The 16,942-nt window shown below is 41.7% G+C and overlaps 1 pseudogene; it reads right to left on the reverse strand.

Annotated features, from left to right (window-relative positions):
• Positions 1-4,251: 4,251 nt before the first annotated feature.
• LOC132385863 (gastrula zinc finger protein XlCGF57.1-like) lies at positions 4,252-13,692 on the reverse strand (annotated as a pseudogene).
• Between the last annotated feature and the right edge of the window lie 3,250 nt (positions 13,693-16,942).

Here is a 16,942-nt window from a genome sequence, read left to right on the forward strand (position 1 = left end):
TCCCAAATAGGTGTTGTTACGTTTTCATTTATGTGTTCTTCTACAGCTGTCTTGAACTGTTGCTGAAGTATGCCATCTTTTTTAAGTTCTTCCAACATCGACTTCTCTTTTTTCCACGTTTCAGTTTCTTTAATTTTGTTTTGATGGTAGCTATTACTGGATTTAGAATTTGTGACATTATTTCTAAAGGGTTCATTGATGGTAATGAAATCTATTTGATTCCTTGTTCTATCTCCAGGGCTAATCCAAGGACATAATTTACGTGGATGGTTTTTATACCAAGTATTGGTGATCACTTGGTTGTATCTGACACACTAGTCAGTAAACCTTTCTCTGTTTTCAATTTTCTCCCCTAGTCCAAAGGGTCCTATAATATTATCAACCGTTTTCTGTCCAACTTTGGCGTTAAAATCTCCCATGACTAGTTTTATATCCTGAGATTTACATTGCCCTGTCGAGATCTTCATAAAACTTGTTGTTATCCTGTTCGTCCCCATCATTTGTTGGTGCATAGGTTTGGATTATGCTGATGTTAAAAGGGTTAACCCTTAATTTAACTGCTTAATTTAAGCAGCTGATCAGAAATCGCCCAATATGGCTTAAGACATTTTGATACTTTGTATTAGTTCAAATTCTCGCTAAACTAAATACTGACGGAAGGGAACAACAACTACTTCAGAATTCATATTGGAACCAAACGGCGGTGGTAAAAACTAATGATAATATAAGGAGTTGGACTAAAATTCAAAGAGGATTTAGACAGAGATGCGTTGCCTCATTGGAATTTTTAAATATCTATAGTGAAATGATTCTCAGAGAAATAGAAGACCTAGATGGGATAAAAATTTGAGGTGTTAACATCAACAATATAAGATATGCGGACGATACCATCCTAATAGCAAGTGCTACAGAAGACCTACAAATCCTCCTAGGCAAAGTAATGCAAACAAGTGCAGATTCTAGTCTAATCATCAACTGTAAAAAAAAATGTATGGTAACATCGAAACAGTAGGATACTCCCAACGGCAAGTTGTACATCGGTAACCAAGAGGTTGAACAAAACGCCAGCTTTAATTACCTTGGTAGCTTTATATTGTTACTTGTTATTCATTATTCAAATAACAAGCCATAGGTAACAAAGCACTTTCAAGATATCCTGAACACTAAAAAGGGGGCGTTTAGAGATGGAAATTGGGAGGAGCTGAGGACAATACAGAGGGACCTGAAAGCCAAGATCAGGGAGGTTAAAGACAGGTAACTCTAACAGAACAACATGAGAGAGGTCTGGAGTGGGATGAGTACCATCACTGGGTTCCGGCAAACTAGCAACAGAGGAGCTGAAGGCAGTGTGGACAGGGCCAACAAACTTAACCTGTTCTTCAACAGATTTGACACTCTGGCCCCTGCCCATCCCCCACATGACTCATCTGTTGTCAGCCCCCAGCCAACACATACTCCACTCTCCCCTCCTACCCCTCCTCACAGCCCCCCACCCTGCTCTCATGACTACATCCCTCCCCCACCTGGAACCACCACGGTAGGCTTCACAGCTGAACAGGTGAGAAGACACCTGAAACCTCTCCACCACCAAGCAAGGCTGCAGGCCCCGATGGTGTCAGCCCCAGGGTGCTCAAAGCCTGTGCCCCCCAGCTATGTGGGGTACTTCACCATGTCTTCAACCTGAACCTGAGTCTCCATAGGGTTCCTGTGCTGTGGAAGACGTCCTGCCTCGTCCCTGCACCGAAGACGCCGCGCCCCCGTGGCTCCAATGACTACAGACCAGTGGCATTGACCTCCCACATTATGAAGACATGGAGAGACTTGTTCCAGAGCAGTTCCGGCCTATGGTTAGGCCACACTTAGACCCCCTCCAGTTCGCCTATCAGCCCCAACTAGGAGTTGAGGAAGCCATCGTCTACCTGCTGAACCGTGATGACGCCCACCTGGACAAGCCGGCGAACACTGTGAGGGTCATGTCTTTTAACTTCTCCAGTGCGTTCAACACCATCCGCCCTGCTCTGCTGGGTGAGAAGCTGACAGTGATGCAGGTGGATGCTTCCCTGGTGTCATGGATTATTGATTACCTGACTGGCAGACCACAGTACATGCTCTTACAACACTGTGTGTCAGACAGAGTGGTCAGCAGCACTGGGGTTCCACAGGGGACTGTCCTGTCTCCCTTTCTCTTCACCATCTACACCTCGGACTTCAACTACTGCACAGAGTCTTGCCATCTTCAGAAGTTTTCTGATGACTCTGCCACAGTTGGATGCATCAGCAAGGGAGATCAGGCTGAGTACAGGGCTACGGTGGGAACCTTTGTCACATGGTGCAAGCAGAATCATCTGCAGCTTAATGTGAAAAAGACTAAGGACCTGGTGGTGGACTTGAGGAGGGCCAAGGCACCGGTGACCCCTGTTTCCACCTGAGGGGTCAGTGTGGACATGGTGGAGGATTACAAGTACCTGGGGATACGAATTGACAATAAACTGGACTGGTCAAAGAACACTGAGGCTGTCTACAAGAAGGATCAGAGCCGTCTCTATTTCCTGAGGAGACTGAGGTCCTTTAACATTTGCAGGACGATGCTGAAGAGGTTCTACGAGTCTGTGGTGGCCAGTGCTATTATGTTTGCTGTTGTGTGCTGGGGCAGCAGGCTGAGGGTAGCAGACACCAACAGAATAAACAAACTCATTTGCAAGGCAAGTGATGTTGTGGGGGTGGAACTGGACTCTCTGATGGTGGTGTCTGAAAAGAGGATGCTGTCCAAGTTGCATGCCATCTTGGACAATGTCTCCCATCCACTCCATAATGTACTGGTTAGGCACAGGAGTATATTCAGCCAGTGACTCACTTCACCGAGATGCATAGGAAGTCATTTCTGCCTGTGGCCATCAAACTTTACAACTCCTCCCTCTGAGTGTCAGCCGCTCTGAGCCAATAGGCTGGTCCTGGACTTATTTCCACTTGGCATAATTTACTTATTATTATTTCATTACTTCTGGTTTTATTTTGCTATATTTCTACTCTATTCTTGGTTGGTGCCACTGTAACGAAAACCAATTTCCCTCGGGATCAATAAAGTATGTCTGTCTGTCTGTCTGTATCATGAGATACTGGAAGTAAAGAAGAAATAAAAAGAAAAATTGGTATTACCAAAACCAACTTCTAAAAAATGAAACCGACTTTTACCAACAGACACAATTCTATGATAACATGGTTTAGGCTACTAAAATGTGACATCTGGTCAATCTTGCTGTATGCTTCAGAAACACGGACTGGAAACACCAGAACTGCAAAGAAACTTCGAAGCAACAGAAATGCGGTTTCTGCGAAGAATGCTGAAAATAGCATATAGAGATAGGGTAACTAATGAGATAATGCTCCAAAGTGTCCATACAAAAATAAGAACTTTAAAAAATAAGTTCTTTAATAAGAACTTTAAGTGAGAGGAAACTTAAATTACTGGGCCACGTCATCAGAAAGGAAGAAATAGAATGCCTTACAAGGCCGTATGCCTGGGAAATGCAGAAGAGGAAGGCAAAAAAGAAGATATATGGACACTGTGAAAGAACTAAGTGTGCGAGATACCATTGATGCTGCGTGCGATTGTTCGATGTGGAAAGCCATGATCACCCAAGCGTGTAACGCACAAACCACATGGAGAAGAAGAAGACATGTTTTACATAAAATACATTTCAATGTTCAAGTTCAACGTAAATTTATTATCAAAGCGTGTTAACCTGATGCTGTCTTCTTGACAAGGCAACTCAGTGCCCACTCCCAGCCCCCAAGGAATGGGACCAATTCCAAAGGGGGTGGGGTGGGTGAGTCTGGGACTTTATGAAGGAGTCCTAACTCCATCCTCCTCATTCCTCATTCTCCTTTTTCCTTCTCACCCCCCTCCCTCACACTCCACTGCATGTGTCTGTGTGCGAGAGACTGCCTGCGCAGTCGCACTCCATCAATGATGTGCTCTCCCCCCCCCAACACACTCGCACTCCTCTGTACACAACAATCCTCACCAGCTCAGAAGATCCCTCCTGCACCAACCCCTTAGCCATGTGTTAAACTGTATAATCTTCTGATTCCTGGCATGTGGCACAGATGACAGTCCTGAGATCACAGCCCTGGATGAGCCGCCCTTTAACTTAGCAGCTCACTCCCTGAACTCCCTTTGCAGGACCTCGTTACTCGACCAGACCATATATCAGAACCTTGCATGCAGGAGACCACATGCCATCCTTTCTTTTCTTTTTAAATTTTTTTATTAATTTTTAAACAAACATAAATGAAACATGAATACAGAGAGTTTGATAGTACATAGTTAATAGTTTAAATAAACATTCAAATAGATGACAATCAATATATAATACCCTCCCAAACACATGGTAATTGCGAACAAAAGTAGTAAAACAAAACCCAAAAAACTAACCAACATGGGCCATTGCAATATGTCAAATATATACAGTAATGCCAATAACTCCGAACCTCCATCCAAATAATTAAAGATAATAAAAGTGAGGTTTAGGAAAAGAATATGAAAATGTTGAATAAATGGTGTCCAAGTTTCTTCAAATTTAACTGAAGGATCAAAGACAACACTCCTCATTTTTTCTAAGCTCAAACAAGAGATAGTTTGAGAAAACCACTGAAATATAGTTGGAGGATTAATTTCCTTCCAATTTAGTAAAATAGACCTTCTAGCCATTAATGTAACAAATGCAATCATCCGTCAAGATGAGGGGGATAAATGACTATTATCCATCATTGGTAAACCAAAAATTGCAGTAATAGGATGCGGTTGGAAATTGATATTCAGAACTGTTGAAATAGTACCGAAAATATCTTTCCAGTAATTTTGCAAACAAAAGGCAAGATCAAAACATGTGGGTCAATGAAGCAACATCAGAATGACATCTGTTACAGGTTGGATTAACATAAGAATAAAATCGAGCAAGTTTATCCTTAGACATATGAGCTCTATGTACAACCTTAAATTGTATTAGGCATGTTTAGCACAAACAGAAGAAGAATTGATTAATTGTAAAATTTTCTCCCACTGCTCTGTGGGTATAAGGCAATGAAGTTCTTTTTCCCATTCCTTCTTAATTATTTCTGATACTTCTGGCTGTATTTTCATGATCATATTATAAATGATGGCTACTAAACCCTTCTGACAAGGATTCAGAGCTAAATTTTTTTCCGTAATGTCCGATGGACATAGTTTCGGAAAAGACTGTAACTCATCATTCAAAAAATTTCTAACTTGCAAATATCTAAAAAAAATGAGTTTTAGGTAATTATATTTATTAGATAGCTGTTCAAAGGACATAAAACTATTATATAAAAATAGATCACAAAAACATGTTATACCTTTTGTTTTCCATAAAACAAAGGCTTGATTCATAAAAGAGGGCCGAAAAAGAAAGTTAGATATTATAGGGCTTGATAAGATGAACTTATTCAAGCCAAAAAATTTACAAAATTGAAACGATATTTGCAATGCATGTTTAACTATACGATTAGTTATTTGTTTATTCAATTTAGATAAAGAAAAAGGAAGTGAATATCCTAAAATTGAAAACAATGAAAAGTCTTGTACAGATTTACATTCCAAATTTACCCATTGTAGGCAAGCTGCTATAGTCGATTATTGTGTCCAAAATATTAAATATCGTATATTAACTGCCCAATACTGAAATCTCCAGTTTGGCAAGGCCAAACCACCCTCCTTCTTAGGCTTCTGTAAATATTTTTTGCTTAGTCTAGGATTTTTATTCTGCCACAGATAGGAAGATATTTTGGAGTCAATAATATCAAAAAAAGATTTAGAAATAAAAATTGGTAATGCTTGAAATAAATATAAGAATTTGGGTAATACCATCATCTTAATAGCATTGATTCGACCAACCAATGACAAAGATAACAGAGACCATCTGGTAACAAGTTGCTTAATTTGGTCAATTAAAGCTAAGAAATTAACTTTAAATAAATCTTTGTATTTTTTTTTGGTAATTTTAATACCCAAATAAGTAAAATAATCTGTGACAACTTTAAATTGTAAATGTTTAGAAATTGGAACTTGCATATTTAATGGAAATAATTTGCTCTTATTAAAATTCAATTTGTAACCAGAAAAGTTACTAAACTGAGCAAGCAAGGACGAAATAGCAGGAATCGATCTCTCAGGGTCGGTTATGTATAGTAACAAATCATCAGCATATAATGATAACTTATTAGTCCCTTCCACACGAGTAATACCCAAAATATTAGGTGATTCACGAATGGCTATAGCTAAAGGTTCCAAAACAATGTCAAATAGTAAAGGACTTAAAGGACAGCCTTGCCTTGTACCACGGAATAACTGATAAAAAAGGAGATCTTTGATTATTGGTAAAGACTGAAGCCAAGGGTTTATAGTATATTAATTTAATCCATGATATAAATTTCAAACTAAAATTAAAATGCTGCAACATATTAAATAAATATGGCCATTCAACTCTATCAAATGCTTTTACAGCATCTAAGAAAATGACACATTCTGGTATTTTGGGTGAAGGAGTATAAATAATATTAATTAATTTTCTAATGTTAAAAGATGAGTAGCGGTTTTTAATAAATCCAGTCTGATCTTCAGAAATAATTTGAGGTAATATATTTTCTAATCTAGTGGCCAAAATCTTACTAAAAATCTTAAAATCTGTATTCAGCAAGGATATAGGATTCATAAAAAGATTGTGGCAATTTACCTATAGTTAACGCATCTTTAAAAATTTTACAAAGCCAAGGAGAAAGTATAGAGGAAAAGGATTTAAAAAATTCTACAGTATAACCATCCGGACCAGGAGCTTCACCAGAATTCATTGAAAAAGTAGCCTCCTTTATTTCATTTTCCGTAATAGGTGCATCTAGGAATACACTATCCTCTGTTGTTAATTTTGGGATATTCAATTTTCTTAAAAATTCATCTATTATAGAAGAATCCTCAACAAATTCTGATTGATATAAAGAATTATAAAAATCTTGAAAGGCTTTATTTATCATCAGAGTGCCATCTCGTTTACGAATCCTAGTAATTTGTCGTTTAACCGAAGCAGTTTTCAATTGATTAGCCAATAATTTGCCAGACTTATCTCCATGTACATAAAACTGGTTTCTAGATTTAATTAACTGATTTTCAATCGAAGAGGATAATAACAAACTATGCTTCATTTGAAGTTCAACTCTTTCTTTATAAAGTTCTTTGCTGGGGGGGGGGGTCACTGAATAAATCTTATCAATTGCTTTGATTTTATCAACCAATGTTAATATTTTAGAATTAGTTCATTTCCTAACTCCAGCAGAGTATGGAATAATCTGACCCTGAGTAAGTGCTTTAAAAGTGTCCCATAAAATTCCACTAGAGATCTCTTTTGTTGAGAAAAACAAATCAATTTGTTGTTTAATAAAATTAAGAAAGTCTGGGTCCTGCAATAAAATAGAGTTGAACCTCCAAGATTTAGCATTGGTAGATGAGTCCATTGTCTTAATAAATAGCTTCAAAGGTGCATGGTCAGAAATGGTAATGGAGTCATATTTACAATCATTAACATCTGTAAGTAAACGGTGATCAGTAAAAAAGTAATCAATTCTTGAATAGTTATGATAAACATGAGAAAGGTATGAAAACTCTTTGAAATTGGGGTGTAAAAAACGCCAAATTTTGGAAATACCAGAATCAATCATAAAGTAATTAATAAGAGAGGCCGATTTATTCGGAAGAGCTTGGGTGGGCTTAGATCTATCCATCGAAGGGTTTAAACAACAGTCAAAATCCCCACCCATTATCAGCATGTACTGATTCAAATTAGGAAAGGATGTAAATAGACCCTTAAAAAATTCAGGGCAATCAGTGTTTGGAGCATAAACATTAACTAAAACAACTTTTTGATTAAAAAGTAGACCAGTAATAAGCAAAAATCTACCTTGTGGGTCTGAAATTGTTTCATAGTGTTTAAAGGAGGTTGAAGAATCTATAAAAATGGAAACGCCTCTTACTTTGGCTTGGGAATTCGAGTGATACTGTTGGCCTTTACAAAACCTGAAAAACCTTCCTCACATGAGTCTTTTGTACAAAGATAATATTAGCATTCATTCTGTGGAACACTTCGAATATTTTTTTCCATCTGATTGGATGATTTAAACCATTAGTATTCCAAGAAACAAAGTTAATAATCTTATCCATATTGACAATATTTATTACAATTAACACATAAGTTTAAAAAAAAGATGAACTCATGAATCCGGAAGAGGGAAGTAAGTTCAAGGAGGAACCGGAAGTCATGACACTGCAACCATTTTTGTAGTTTCAAATCAGGCCAGGAAGTAAAACTAAGTGTGAAGCAAGCAAAAAGAAAAATCCCCCTCCTTCCACCCTCAAAACCACAGGAAAAAAGCCATAAAGAGGCAAGCAAGCAATCTAATACTAAATTTATCCCCATGTCTCAAGACGGCAACTCAAACAAAAAAAGTTAAATAAAAGATACAAACCACCCATATTATAAGAAAGGGTTAGTGTAACAAAGATTAAAAGTATACAATTAGTATTATACATATAAAACATTAAAAAAAATTAAAACGATAAAACCCATAAATGGATAATATTGTATTAGTGTTTTAAAAGAAAGTCCTCAAATTTATTCAGACACATCAAAACAGATATGATGTATCCAAGCACTAAGGTCTTTCGGGAAGAAGAAACGACATTTTATTTTTTTTAGAAATCTTAATACTTAAACGTTAAAAATATTAAAAATTGTATATGAACTTAAAAGAAAGCCCAATGAATTACTTTCACAACTAACAGAATAATAATATAAAAAGAACAAACTCAGAATAAACCAAAAATGGATTTTACCGTGTGTAAGAAATACGTGTAAGCCATCACGTAAAAAAAATCATCATTTTATAAAAGATCCAAGTCTATAATCTTATTATGACATTAGTCAACTCGTAGAAACAATAAAGTGTTATTCTTCAAGGAATCTTTGAGCATCCGCTGGAGATTTGAACAGCCGATAAGTTCCATCATTGAGAGTAACTCTCAAATGTGCTGGAAATAACAGCGCTTGCTTGCAGCCTTCTTAATGAATTTCTAACATAACCAATATAAAAGCCATTCTTGCCCTTAAAACTTCGGGACTATAGTCTTCCAGAATACAGAATTTAAAATCTTGAAAGCTGATCATACCCTTTTCCGGGCAGCCCAAATCAAACGCTCTTTGGTATGAGGATAATGGATCTGGAGCATTACTTGTCGTGGTTTCAAACTTGAATCTGAATGAAAACGAGAAATGCGATGTGCACGGTCGATTATTGGAGGGGTATCCAGTACTTCTGAACTGAGGACATCCATTAAAAATTTGGTGAAAAATACTGCGAGATCACCGTTCTCAAATTTTTCCGGAATCCCAATTATCCGTAGATTTTGTCTTCGAGAGCGGTTTTCAAGATCAGTGATTTTAGATTTATAACGATCCAGCAGTTGAGAAGTCGAAGCTTGCTGTTGTTGCAGAGTTTCAATTATGCGATCTCTCTGGCGAGCGACATCTTCAAGAACTAAAATACTTGCTTGTTGTTTTTGTGAATCCAGTGTAAGTGATTGAAGTTTTGCGTCGTGTCTTTAAAATTTCATCCAACGTAGAAAGCTTTGAGGTTAATTTATTCTCCAGTTTTTCAAGTCTGTCGTCCATAAGCTTCGCAATTGCTTCTAAAGTTAACGGTTCTTTTGTCTGTTTCGATTTCTTTGCTTTAGACATTTCAACGAGTTGAAAATGATTCAAACAATTGAAAAAGATTTCATACATCTGAACCCCTTTAGAATAGGTATAAAAAGGTATATTAGGGGGAGTTTGTAGGTAAAATAAAAGTAAAAGGATTGGAGCAAAGCCTAAAACCGCTTCACTCCATAAGCGTCATCTTGAGACCACATGCCATCCTGAAATCTCATTCTCACCCACAGGACATCCAATCAGTTCCCCGAAGGAATGAATCACCTCTGGCCGCAGCTCGTCTCTTCTCCACCCTTCCCTCCTCAGTCTCAGAGCCAGACTAAATGCCAGAGACCCTTCTGCTGTGTCCTTCCTTTACTTGGTCATCCTCACCATCCCTGACAGTATCTAAAGTGATAACTGTGTTGCTCAGGGAGATGGACACAGGGGTAAACTGCACTCACTGTTTCCCCCTTCCCTTCCTGACAGTCACCTAGTTTACTGTGCAGTGCTTCTTGGATGCAACTGCCTCTCAAATGTCCTACCTATCACCCCTTCAGCCTTCCGAATGATCTGGCGTTCATCCAGTTCCAGCTCCAACTCCGTAATGTGGATTGTTCGGAGCTGAAGCTGGATGCCCTTCTCACAGGTGTGGTTATCAGGGACACAGGAGGGTCCCCTGCCTTCCCACATCCCGCAAAGGAGCTTTCCATTAGCCTGCCTGACATCTCTACTGTTCTAACTGAACAAATGAAAAGGGGGCAAAAAAAATTCTACCTTTGGCTTGATTTTGCCTTCTCTGACTGGAGGCTCTCCTCACTGAAACCTCAAAGAGCTAAAGCCGCAAAGTCTCCGCTCCAACTCTATCCACTCCACCAGTGACCACTCCACTTGCTCCTGCCTGACTTGAAGTTGTTCTTGATAATCAACCCTAAATACAGATTGGCCACTGCTGAAAGCTCAAAAATAACCTGCCCTGAACCACTGCCTTTAATATTCCATCGGTGAACCTGAGTGAATTACATCCTCTCAAGTGTCTGATCTCTCTGAATCACCATGGGTCAAAGCTCGGTTGGGGGACACAAGGATGAATGACTGATCGAAACCCATCCCATTCAGAGCAGGTGACCACCGTCCCCACAGTGTGAACCCGTCACTGTCTCTGCAGTGTGGATCAGTGTGTGAATGCCTTCCCACAGTCTGAGCAGGTGACCACCCTCACCACAGTGTGAACCCACCACTGTCTCTGCAGTGTGGATCAGTGTGTGAATGCCTTCCCACAGTCTGAGCAGGTGACCACCCTCACCACAGTGTGAACCCACCACTGTCTCTGCAGTGTGGATCAGTGTGTGAATGCCTTCCCACAGTCTGAGCAGGTGACCACCCTCCCCACAGTGTGAACCCACCACTGTCTCTGCAGTGTAGATCAGTGTGTGAATGCCTTCCGACAGTCTGAGCAGATCAACGCCTTCTCACTGCTGAAAACAGTCTGGTCTTTCATCAGCCGAGATGAATGTATGCATTAATTCCCACAGTCAGAACAGATGAACGGCTTCTATACAGTGTGAATTCACTGATGTTTGCTCAGTGATGTCTGAGTGAATTCCTTCCCGTCTGAGCAGGTGATGTTCAGTCAGTTGAGATGTCTGAGCGAATTCATTCCCACAATCAGAACAGGTGACTGGCGTCCCCCAGAGTGAACTCGCTGATGGAATTTGAAGCCTGATGACTGAGTGAATCCCTTTCCACAATCTGAGCAGGTGAACGGTTTCTCCCCAGTGTGAATTCGGCAGTGCCTCACCAGGTTGGATGACTCAGTGAATCCCCTCCCACATTCAGAGCACGTGAATGGCTTCTCCCCAGTGTGAATTCGACAGTGCTTCACGAGGTGAGATGAATCAGTGAATCCTTTCCCACATTCAGAGCATGTGAATGGCTTCTCCCCAGTGTGAATTCGGCAGTGCTTCACGAGGGAGTCTGAATCAGCGAATCCCTTCCCACATTCAGAGCAGCTGAAAGGCTTCTCCCCAGTGTGAACTCGCTGATGTACTTTCAGATGAGATGACTGAGTGAACCCTTTCCCACATTCAGAGCATGTGAATGGCTTCTCCCCAGTGTGAATTCGGCTGTGCTTTACAAGGTGGGATGAGTCAGTGAATCCCTTCCCACATTCAGAGCAGCTGAACGGTTTCTCCCCAGTGTGAACACGCTGATGTACCTTCAGATGAGACGACCGAGTGAATCTTTTCCCACATTCAGAGCATGTGAATGGCTTCTCCCCAGTGTGAATTTGGCAGTGCTTCACAAGGGAGTATGACGCAGTGAATCCCTTCCCACATTCAGAGCACGTGAATGGCCTCTCCCCAGTGTGAATTCGCTGATGCACCTTCAGATGCGATGAGTGAGTGAATCCCTTCCCACATTCAGAGCAGCTGAAAGGTTTCTCCCCAGTGTGAATTTGCTGATACACCTTCAGTTGAGATGACTTAGTGAATCTTTTCCCACATTCAGAGCAGCTGAACGGTTTCTCCCCAGTGTGAATTCGCTGATACACCTTCAGTTGATATGACTGAGTAAATCCCTCCCCACATTCGGAGCAAGTATATGGCTTCTCCCCAGTGTGAACTCGCTGGTGTCTTTGTAGTGTGGATGAATGAGTGAATCGCTTCCCACATTCAGAGCACGTGAATGGCTTCTCCCCAGTGTGAATTCGGTAGTGCTGCACAAGGTGGGATGAGTCAGCGAATCCCTTCCCACATTCAGAGCAGCTGAACGGTTTCTCACCAGTGTGAACACGCTGATGTACCTTCAGATGAGATGACCGAGTGAATCTTTTCCCACATTCAGAGCACATGAATGGCTTCTCCCCAGTGTGAATTCGGCAGTGCTTCACGAGGGAGTCTGAATCAGCGAATCCCTTCCCACATTCAGAGCAGCTGAACGGCTTCTCCCCAGTGTGAATTCGCTGATGTACTTTCAGATGAGATGACTGAGTGAACCCCTTCCCACATTCAGAGCAGGTGAATGGCTTCTCCCCAGTGTGAATTCGGTAGTGCTGTACAAGGTGAGATGAGTCAGCGAATCCCTTCCCACATTCAGAGCACCTGAAAGGTTTCTCCCCAGTGTGAATTCGCTGATGAACCTTCAGTTGATATGACTGAGTAAATCCCTTCCCACATTCGGAGCACGTGAATGGCCTCTCCCCAGTGTGAACTCGCTGGTGGTTTTGTAGTGTGGATGAATGAGTGAATCTCTTCCCACAGTCTGAGCAGGTGAACGGCATCTTCTCAGTGTGAACTCACCGGTGTTCATTCAGTTGAGATGATTGAGTGAATCCTTTCCCACACAGAGCAGGTGATTGGCCTCTCCCTGGTGTGAACTCACTGGTGTCACTGTGGCGTGGTTGAGTGTGTGAATGCCTTCCCACCATGTAAACAGGTTACCGTCCTCTCTCTGGGGAATTTTTGGATCTATCTTTAAGATCGACAACGGAATGAATTGCTTCCCGCTGTCAGAACAGGTGGAGCATCTCACTGTGGTGTGAACTTGCTGACGTATCTTCAGGCTGGATGACTGAGTAGTTCCCTTCCCTCACACAGAGCAGGTGAATGGCCTCTCCCCACGGTGAACTCACTGGTGTGTCTGTGGGTAGGGTGTGAGTGAATCCCTTCCCACACTGAGAGAAGGAGAATGGCATCTCACTGCGATCAATCATCTGGCAATTCAGACAGTCAGACGTTTGAATCCCTTGTACAATCAATGCAGTTGAAGCACTGATCTTCAGTGAACAAATGCTGGTGTGTTCTCGGTACCCCGGTTCCAGTGGATTTCACAGAGTTACAGCAGAAAACTTCAACTCAGACACAAAACACATTTCCAGCTGGGATGAGATAATTCATCTCCAACAATCAAAAACAGTTGTATTGTTGTTGCAAAGAAACTATTTGGCCACTCCTTATATATCCGGAAAGAGACAGCCACTGCACAAGTGTTCTGCCATTTCAAACCTGTAAAAATATTTGAAAGGACATCAATGCGTGAAGGACAATTTTTTCAAGTGAGATTTTAGTCTGTGGTGAGAACATAAGAAATAGGAGCACGAGAACGTCACCTGGCCCATCTCCACCAACCTGCCTTTTCCCCATCACCCTTAATTTCCCTACTTCGCAAAAATCTATCCAACTTTGTCTCAAATGCATTTACTGAGGTAGCCTCCACTGCTTCATTGGGCAGAGTAATCCACAGATTCACCACAGTTCTTCATCTCCATCCCAAATGCCCCCAGTGTTAAAGTTCTAGTCTCATCTACTAGTGCAAACAACTTTCCTGCCACAATCTTATCTATCCATTTCATCATTTTACATGTTTCTATAAGATCTCTCAATGTGAGCTCTGGCTCCATCATAATATTACCCAGTTCAACTCAAGTAGAGATATACCACAGGCGACTACGGGAAGCGAGGGAGGAGATTGCTGAGCATCTGGCGATGATCTTTGTCTCATCGATAGGGATGGGAAAAGCACCCGAGGATTGTTCAAGAAAGGGAGTAGAGGTAACCCAGGAAATTATAGACCAGTGAGTCTTGCATCGGTGGTGGGCAATTTGTTGGAGAAGATCCTAAGTGGGAGGAGTAATGAGCATCAGATTAGGGGTAGTCAGCATGGCTTTGTCAAGGGCAGGTCACGCCTTACCAACCTGATTGAACTCTTTGGGGATGTAACATTGATGAAGGTAGAACATTGGATGTAGTGTAAGACTTTTGATAAGGTTCCCCATACGAGGCTCATTGAGAAAGTAACCAGTAAGGATCCAAGGAGAGCTGCTTTGCAGATCCAGAACTGGCTTGGCCACAGGAGGCAAAGAGTGGTTGTCGATGGTCTGTATTCTGCAAAGAGGATATGACCAGTGATATTCTGCAGTGATCTGTTCTGGGACCCCTCCTCTCTCCTCATTCTGACTTTTAAAAATGACCTTGATGAGGAAGTAGAAGGTTGGGTGTGTACGTTTGTTGATGACACAAATGTAGTGGGTGTTGTGGATAGTCTGAATGGTTGTCACAGTAGAGTGTTACATCGATAGGATGTAGAAGTGGACTGAGAATTGGCAGATGGAGATCAACCTGGTGGTTCATTTCGGTAGGTCCAATTTGAAGACGGAATACAATATTAATGATAGGACTCTTGACAGTTTGGAGGAGCAGCGAGATCGTGGGATCTGTGTCAACAGTTCATGCAAAGCTGCTACGCAGCTGGACAATGTTTTTAAGAAGGCCTTCATCAGCCATGGGACTGAGTTCAAAAGTGGTGAGGTACTACTACAGATATAAAAGGCCTTCGTTAGGCCCTACTTTTAGCACTGTGTTCAATTCTGATCACCTCACTACAGGAAAAAACACTCTAAATAGGGTGCAGAGGAGTTTGACAAGGATGTTGCTTGGATTGGAGAGCATGCCTTACAAGAGTAGGCTGAGTAAACTTTGGAGCGATGGAAGATGAGAGGTGACCTGAGAGAGTTGTATAAGATGATGAGAGGTATTGATCGTGTGGATAGCCAGAGGTTTCTTCCCAGGGCTGAACTAGCCAACATGAGGGGGCATAGTTTTAAGGTGCTTGGAAGTAGGTACAAGGGGGATACCAGAGGTAAGTTTTTCACACAGAGAGTGGCAGGTAAAATGGAATGCACTGCCAGCGACGGTGGTAGATGCGGATACAATAAGGGTCTTTTCAGACACTGTTAGGTACGTATGTGGATCTTAGAATAATAGAGGTCTATGTGGTAGTGAAACTCTAGACAGTTTTGAGAGTAGGTTTTATGGTCAGCATGATATTGTGGGCCGAAGGACCTGTAATGTATTGCAGACTTCTGTTTCTATGTTTAGATATGAACTCCCCATCTTCTAACAAGGCACAAATCAGCCATCCTGACTGACCATCAAATTCTCTGGCTGTATTCCCTCTGTATGAGAATAGGCTATTTCTGCCTTCAATCAACCTGTGTCTTGGCTCAATCTGTCCTGATTTTTGGTATCATTTCAAGCACTGGTCATGCTCCACAACACAACAAAGTGAACATGTCGGATCCTGGACATTTTCTAATTACTGGGATCCCCTCCCACCCCCAGCTGATTGACAGTGATGAACCCATCGATGGCAATGGCTATGAAGGGGTGGGCAGTAGTTATTCTCTTTGGTGTGTGGCACCTTTGTGATGTGCAAGCTACAAGTCACTTGTCAACGAGAACAAGGTGTTTCATATCGTTATTTACACAGAGAACTAAAGCTGACGGGAGGATTTCTTTAGCCATACAGCACTGATTTACATTTCCACTGACTGGACACTATATTTTTGTCCCGAGGTACTGGTCCTCGGATTGACATGGCTGGAGGTCGCAGTATTTGGGCATATTCGAAGGGGACGATGCTGGTAGTGTCACCCATGGCTGCCTCCTTACCCAGCAGACACCAAGAACAAGAAACCTGTCCATCCGCGATCGAAGGACCCAGCAATGCGCATGCGCGGCAAAAATGGCGGCGCCGCCAGCTCTCAATCAGCCGTAAACTCCCCGTCACTCGGGTAAATCGTGGGGCTGAGAGAGACGGAAAGGACTGGGACTGCCCTGAGGTGCAGGACTAGTGGGGACGGAGCTCATAGTAATGTTCCTTCAATCGCGGTGCAGACGCCGGTGATTAAGCTCCCGCCTGAGGCCCCGTTCCTACCTGCGTCCGATCCCTGCGAGCCGCTCATCTACTGAGCGCATGCGCAATATTCGCGATTGGCTGTGACGCCCACGCATGCGCATTTGTTTAAACAGTATTTTAAAAAAATTCTGCAGATGTGGAAATTCAAAACAACACCCACAAAATGCTGGAGGAACTCAGGGGGGCAGAAAGCAACGATGGAGAGGAGAGAACAGTCGGCGTTTCAGACCCACACCCTTCTTCAGGACTGGAAAGGAAGGGAGGGTGAAAGAATGTGGGGTGGAGGGGAGGTGATAGGTCAGATTGGTCGGGCGTGAGGAAAATTGATGAAAGGGATAAAAGGACTGCAGAATAAGAATGATGATGTTGATAATAATAAATAAATACATTATTGATCCCGAGTGGGGAATTCTTTCTTTACAGCAGCGACATTTAGAAACACAATTAGCAGTGTGAAGACTTTACTAAAAATAAACCGGGAATAATAATAC

Source organism: Hypanus sabinus, assembly GCF_030144855.1.
Source record: "Hypanus sabinus isolate sHypSab1 chromosome X2 unlocalized genomic scaffold, sHypSab1.hap1 SUPER_X2_unloc_3, whole genome shotgun sequence".
In the NCBI taxonomy this organism is placed as follows: domain Eukaryota; kingdom Metazoa; phylum Chordata; class Chondrichthyes; order Myliobatiformes; family Dasyatidae; genus Hypanus; species Hypanus sabinus.